At 39.2% G+C, this 6,378-nt stretch overlaps 1 long non-coding RNA gene across 1 annotated transcript; it reads left to right on the top strand.

Annotated features, from left to right (window-relative positions):
* On the top strand, positions 1-1,530 carry LOC143697032 (uncharacterized). Its single transcript, XR_013186147.1, has 2 exons — positions 1-59; positions 1,375-1,530. It is a non-coding gene; the product is annotated as an uncharacterized LOC143697032 (long non-coding RNA).
* The last annotated feature ends 4,848 nt before the right edge of the window (positions 1,531-6,378 follow it).

Raw genomic sequence — 6,378 nt, 5'->3', positions numbered from 1 at the left:
TCTGTGTTTAAGTGCCTGGTGTCATAGTTTACTTCCTGGCTTGAAGGATGAAGCTGTAGGTAAGCAAATTAAAATGCCACACAACTACCTGACACCTTATCACTATTTTATATATATATATGTGTGCATTTTAAGTAATATCAATCAAACTGAAGCTTTGCAACTGTTTAAAATTAATTTTGTTTTGTGAGGAGAACAGTTGCAACTTTGAACTTTGCAAATGTTCTACTCACGAAACAAAATAAAATTTAAACACAAATCTGGTAGCATCACTATAACAGAAAAGTTAATGTTTTATAGTTTAAGCTCAAACTAACCAAAGTAAAACCTTTAACATTTTAATTACTAAAAGTAATTGAATTTTTAATATACCTCAATACCGGTGTATGTTGCTAGTTTTTACCTTTGTTTAGGCATTTTTTTATACAGTGGTAGTGAGCGAGTGGCCATGCATGGTTTTACCTGTGGTTACCAACTCTCACTATCAGAATATTTTCGTTTATGCCTATGATAATTATAAATGAAATAATTATTACCAATTGCTATGAGTTTGTATAATTCATATTTATTCCAAGGAAAAAAGTTTTACACAGCTGTAAACAAGTTCTGATGCTGCCCTCTGTAACCGGTAGGCGTGGCTTGGGACTGGCCTCATAGGGCAGTGAAGCAAGTGCATTCTGGGAGTTGTCTTTCATCCACATGAGCCAAAAAATACATTTTCTGGATTTTCTCAGTCTAGAAGGCACCAAATTCTAAAATAATTTCACATTTCTACTACATAACCCAATTTAAAAAGACATTAATCTTTCCAGCGGTGAAGTATACCTTTAACCCACCGGCCCACCTCAACATTTCGATTTGATAATCCAGCCCCCGAATTAAGCTAATTGAATAGCCCTGTCATATGATGTAGTTTATTACATGAGAAAGAGTGCCATTTTCCCTAAATATCAGCATGATTACAAATGTGATATTTATTGTATAACAAAACAATAAGCAGAGTGGACTGCGATTAACATCAATGAAAAACATTACTGCAGGCTTCAACATGGCTGTGTTTACGATTAGAAATGTCAAACAAATTTCGCCTACATAGGTGATTGTAGCCCGTATAGGTATCTGTATGCATGAGACTGTCTGAATACCGGCAGAATTCACATTTTTGGTGTAAAAAGAGACACATTATGCAGAAGTATAATTTCCTGTTATGTGTGTTCGTCAGAGCCTGCAGAATCACCTTTTGCAGCCTGACTTTTTGACAGTTTGTCAGTTTAAATTAACATTAAATTGTGGTTGTAGAATGTGATATAGCCCAAGATTACATGAGAATGTATGTCTTACCTGTATCTTTTTTGTTTTGTTTTTGTTTTCCAGTAATTCAGCAATTGGACTCGTTTCCATCCTTTTTTGCCTCTTCTGCACTTGGAGTCATTGCTTTCATCCGATTCAGCGACTGTCGGATCTTCATTTCTGTTTGCATTACTCTGCTTAAATTTTAAACCCTTAGCAACAATAAAAGGGTTTTCCATTTTGGCTGTAGTTGTAGTCAAGTTATATATATATATATAGTGGCATGAAAAATAACCACTAATAAGCATTGTCATACATTAAAAAAAATATCTGCACACTGATTTACATTATGAAGAACACATTAAATTGACAGTATTTAAAAGTCATGGTAATGGTAGGTTAATGTCAGCATTACAGGAAAGACACAGATTGGTGAAAGATTAATGACACCAGTGTTTTGCTCCAAAATAGTTTATTCTTTCCCCTCCCCCCTTCCTTTATTGGTCCTGCTTTTAATACTATTAGCACAGTTATTTCTTTTTTTTAATGCTGTAAAAATCTTTGTTATTTCTATTTTAATAAAACTTTTAAAGCCTGTTAGTGTAGTTGCATTGTAGTTACTTTATGACAACGTTGTGAGGACGTCGTGGTAAAGTTCCATTTTTTATAATCTTGGCTAACGTTCCAGAAACGTTGTGGGCACGTCCTCAAAAGACGTCGCTAGTTTATCCCATGGAGAACGTTGTAGAGACGTGGTCAACTAGTCTCCAGATAACTTTTCAGAATATTGCGTTGCAAGTATTATCCTAGTGAAACGCCATTTATATATTATTTGGGAAATGTACTTAATTCAGCAAAAATTGTATTAAGTTATCTGGTGACCAGTTGACCACGTCTTTACAACGTTTTCCATGGGATAAACTAGCGACGTCTTTTGAGAACGTGCCCACAACGTTTCTGGAACGTTAGCCAAGATTATAAAAAATGGAACTTTACCATGACGTCCTCACAACGTTGTCATAAAGTAATGTCACGCTGACCAAGTGACGACTAACTGACGACGTCGTCACAACGTACTGTGTTAGCTGGGAACCGCCTAGCAACACCCAGGCAACCACCCAGAACACCCTAGCAACCGCCTAGCAACGCCCTAGCAACCACCCAGAATACCCTAGCAACCGCCTAGCAACGCCCTAGCAACCACCCAGAATACCCTAGCAACCGCCTAGCAACACCATAGCAACCACCCAGAACACCCTAGCAACCACCTAGCAACCACCCAGAACACCCTAGCAATGCCCTAGCAACCACCCAGAATACCCTAGCAACCAACCAGAACACCCTAGCAACCACCCAGAATACCCTAGCAACCACCCAAAACACCCTAGCAACCACTCAGAACACCTTAGCAATGCCCTAGCAACCACCTGAACAACATGAATAAGCCATATCTCAGCACCAGAACATAGTACAGACATGTTTGTTGCCTAGTATGCAATCATGTACCACACCCTAGCAACCGAGTGGCGAGTTTTGCCACTGCAAGCACCACTTCACATTTTCTTCTGGAAATGTACATTCTAGTATTGTGATTACTATTCACCTAGACAAAACTTTGGCACGCTACTCCTCCCGCAGCTTTTGTCGTAGACCCATGAATGAGGTGTCAAATCGACCGGTTCATTGAGGAGAGGTGTGCTATGTCTTTTCTAAGCGATTGGGTGTACGATGATCATCCGGCGGGCGATAAATCGGCCGAAAAAAGTCCCATAGACTTAACATTGGCACAAAATTTGTGAGATCATATCTTTTGACCAGGAGGTCATAGAGACTTGGGATTGGGCTCTTTTGATTCGGCATATCAAGAGGCCAATAAGTAGTGACATAATAACTTCATAGCCGTGCCCTAGCAACCACTTGGGGCACCCTAGCAACCATAAAACAACATTTACAAGCCATATTTCAGCTCCAGAAAATAGTAGAAACATGGAGTTTGGCTTTTTTGACTTAGACTGTCAACTAGTCTTTAAATATCATCTCATAAACTGTATAAGCAGACCATAGCAACCATATAGAGTACCTTAGTAACCATACAAACACATGAATAAGCCATATCTCAGCTCCACAATATCGTACAGACATAGTTGTTGGCTCGTATGCAATAATGTACCACACCCTAGCAACCGAGTGGCGAGTTTTGCCACTGCAAGCACCACTTTACATTTTCTTCTGGAAATGTACGTTCTAGTTATTCTTATTCTTCTTATTCTTATTCTTCTGGCCACTTTTTGACGCGCTACTCCTCCCGCAGTTTTTGTCACAGACCCACGAATGAGGCGTCAAAACGTGCAGCCTGTTCGGGAATGGTGTGCTATGACTTTTATAAGGGATCGGGGGTACGATGTTCGCCCCAGGGGCGAAAAACCGGCCGAAAAATCCCATAGACTTAACATTGCGTCAAACTTTGACGAGTCGTAGCTCGGAACGAGGATGTCGCAGAAACGTGTAATTTACCACATTTGAAGAGGCTGACAGACTCTGTAAGAACATACCACACAATGGGGTAAAAGTTGCACCCCTGGGGGGCAGGAGCTGCCCAAAGTTTCCCCATTGACTTACTATGGTGTAGGACGGCCCATGAAATGGGCCGTCCTACACCATAGAAACCACTTTTATATTGAACATAACTCTGGATCACAGTGTCGTAGAGACAAAGGGGCGGGCTCATTTTACTCAGACAACCAATCAGTCTCTCAGGATCATTGTGAAGCTATCAAGCCACGCCCTAGCAACCATTTAGAGCACCTTAGCAACAACTCCCATAGACTTCCATTGAAAGAGATCGAAGGGATATCTCTGGACTGAATTGTCATAGAAACATGAGGGTGGTCTCATTTGACTCGGGGCAGCAAACATGCCAATCATGAATCACCTCAACACTTCCTAGCCACGCCCTAGCAACCATTGTCGAGCACCTTAGCAACCAAAATCCAAAGAGGGATATCTTCCATTCTGAATGTCACAGAGGCATGGGAGTTGGTTTATATCATTCATACTGACAAGCAGCCTTTGGAGTTTCATGATTGGCAGCTGCCAAGCCACTCCCTAGCAACCAAACAGAGTACCCTAGCAACCATTTTGCAAGACTTATATCTCTGCATCAAAACATCGTATAGACCATTTCAACGGCTATTTGTAGATGGAAGGAAGTGACGTGTTTGGCCCTCAGACGTTTCCGGTTAGTTACCGCGCACATTCAAAACAACAGACGGGAGGCGTTTTTTATGGCAATTGTTCGATTATTTTCTTTTTCATTTGATAAAACATGTCAAAATTTAAATTAGGGGCGTGCTGTTCGGTTGTTGGCTGTTCTCTCAGGCCCGGAACTAACTTGCTTTCGGAAATCAAAGCGTTTAGATTTCCGAAAACCAAAAACCACCGTGACGCCTGGATTGCGGCAGTGAAGAGAGAAGGCTGGATACCAACTAGCAACTCTAGGATATGCAGCACACATTTTATCTCTGGTAAGTAACTTAAACGGCATTTGTGTCACTAAATAATTTGTATTTCTATACGTTAACTATTTAACTATGGTGAATAATTATTGAGCTAGCAGTTTGGCTCCATCATGGTTTTCATATGTAACGTAGATAGCATGTAACGTTAAATAGCTAACGTTAGCGTTTTGATACGTTTGCAGTGAAAAAGCCAGATTTTTATTTCCGTTTCATTTCTAAATGTTCTGTGGGCTATAATTAGTAAAGTAACGTTAGCCGTACATTAGTTATCTATAGCTATCCATTCAGCTGACAGCAGTGTATAACACTTTACAAATAATGTTTTATTGTGTAACATTAGCTAACTGCATTATTTCACAAAATATAACGATAAACATAATTTTTCATCACTTATTAAGCTTGTTTAATGTTAATTCCAACATGCACTAATGCATTAAACAATAACAGTATGGTTATTTTTTTCATTGCTCATTAACCTGGTTAATTTAAACATTTACATTTAATCATTAGCAGATGCTTTTATCCAAAGCGACTTATAAATGAAGAGAGCAATAAAAGCTGTCAAATCATCTTATATTAAGTATTAAAGTAATACACTTTTATTACAAATCTGTTTTTAATTATTGTGTTTTAAAGCTTTAACCCGATTTTGCCATAGGGCACTAACAAAGCTGTACATTATGAACTTGTGAACAATTTTGCATGTAACGTTATTAGACTCGCTGTAAAATGTTAATTGTTTGTTCATGATCCCTAAAATATTACTAATACAAGACCCTTTTTAAAGTGTTACAGTGCAGTATGCAGTGGTAATACTGATAGCTAGCTAGCTAGTTTATTGATGATTACATTAAAAGTGCTCATGGTCTTTATCTATCCTTAACCAGTGATGTACAAAATATATAACCTGTCCCAATAATGTTTTTCTACTTGTGTCTTTAGGAAAGCCATCAGATGATCCTCTAAATCCAGATTACATACCATCAAAGCTTCCTCATAGACCTGACACCTCCAGAAAAATGGACCGATATCAGAGGTCTCTGAGACGAGCATCAGAGGTCTCTGAGATGAGCATTGGAGTTCAGCCTACTGAGGAAGTGCAGGACATGGACATAGATGTAACACAAGTTAAGTCCTTCAATGATATGTGTGTTGGAACAGATCTCACTATGAGTGATATTGAAGATATGCAGAAACTGAACACATCTTACAAAGAGCAAGTGAGAAGCCTAGATTCAAAGGTACAAACTCTCACCTGTGAGAGGAAACAACTGAAATCTGATGTGGATTTAAACAATGATCAAATCATTCACTTCTACACTGGCCTTCGCTCATCCAAAGTGTTTTTTGCCCTTTTGACATATCTCACCACTGCTTGGAGTCCGAGAACACAGAGTCCTCCAACACCTCTCCAGTTTTACTTGGTATTAATGAAACTGAGACTTGGCCTCACTCATAAAGATCTTGCCTTCAGGTTTCATTGCAGTTGTGCAACAATCTCTGCAATATTTCATGACTGGTTGAATGTGATGACACAGCGTTTCAGCTCTCTAATTCATTGGCCTTCTAG

This window comes from Siphateles boraxobius, unplaced genomic scaffold (genome assembly GCF_051911475.1).
Source record: "Siphateles boraxobius isolate OS27281-9 unplaced genomic scaffold, OSU_SipBor_1 31, whole genome shotgun sequence".
NCBI classification, from domain to species: domain Eukaryota; kingdom Metazoa; phylum Chordata; class Actinopteri; order Cypriniformes; family Leuciscidae; genus Siphateles; species Siphateles boraxobius.
This window is presented reverse-complemented; position numbering and strand designations above follow the sequence as displayed.